Below are 846 nucleotides of genomic sequence, written 5' to 3'. Positions count from 1 at the left end.
GGGGAGGAGAGAGAGAAATGGGGGGGGGGAGAGAAATGTGTTGTCTGTGCTGAGCCGCAATCCAGTGTTCGGTGCTGGAGCCCCGGCGGGTGCAGGGCTGGGTGCGGGAGCCCTGCAGGTCTTCAGCTGAGCATCAGCAGACGGATGGCAAAGGAGGCGCTGGCCATTCCGCCGGGAAGAGAGGGCTGCAGTGGTCCGCAGGGAGGCCAAAGGCGGTGGGGTCAGGGAGCCCCCCACGGAAGCCCGCCAAGGAAAGTGGCTCCGGAGGCGGAGGTCTGCTGCTGTTCTCGCTGCCTCTCCTCCCCGCAGCCCTGTGGAGTGTTGCTGCCTGTCGTCCCTGGTTACAAAAACGCCCTCCCCTCCCCTCTTGCCGCCTCTTCTGCGCCGGCTGCTGCTTTAAGCAAGCCGGGATCTCCGCCACTGCACTGACTGACGACGGGAAGGTGTTAACCGGAATCTGCCGCTCATCAGACAGGCCACCGGGCCAGGCGTCTCTTCCCTTTGTCTCCTCTGGGCTTGGCTTCCTCCTGCAACCCTTTTAAGAGAGAGGGAGGGAGAGAGAGAGGGAGGGAGGGGGAATAGCCCCAAATCAGTGCGGATTTCAAACCAAAGGCATTTGTGGTCCCCTCCCCCCCCTTTGCAGAAAACAGTAAAGACATATACAGTGCCATAGAAAATGTCAAATTTGGTAAATGTTGGCATTTAGGGCTGATTTTTACTATGGGGAGGGGGCAGAGAAAAAGTTAGCACATTGTGAAATTGACTAGAGAAGTGGTACCCGCCTTATTTCACTGTTTCCCTCACTTTCTGGTAAATGTTGACATTTACTGAAAGGTGGCTGGCTGG

Source organism: Gekko japonicus, unplaced genomic scaffold, assembly GCF_001447785.1.
Source record: "Gekko japonicus isolate JY-2015 unplaced genomic scaffold, Gekko_japonicus_V1.1 scaffold463, whole genome shotgun sequence".
In the NCBI taxonomy this organism is placed as follows: Eukaryota; Metazoa; Chordata; class Lepidosauria; order Squamata; family Gekkonidae; genus Gekko; species Gekko japonicus.
Note: the sequence above shows the minus strand (reverse complement) of the source record.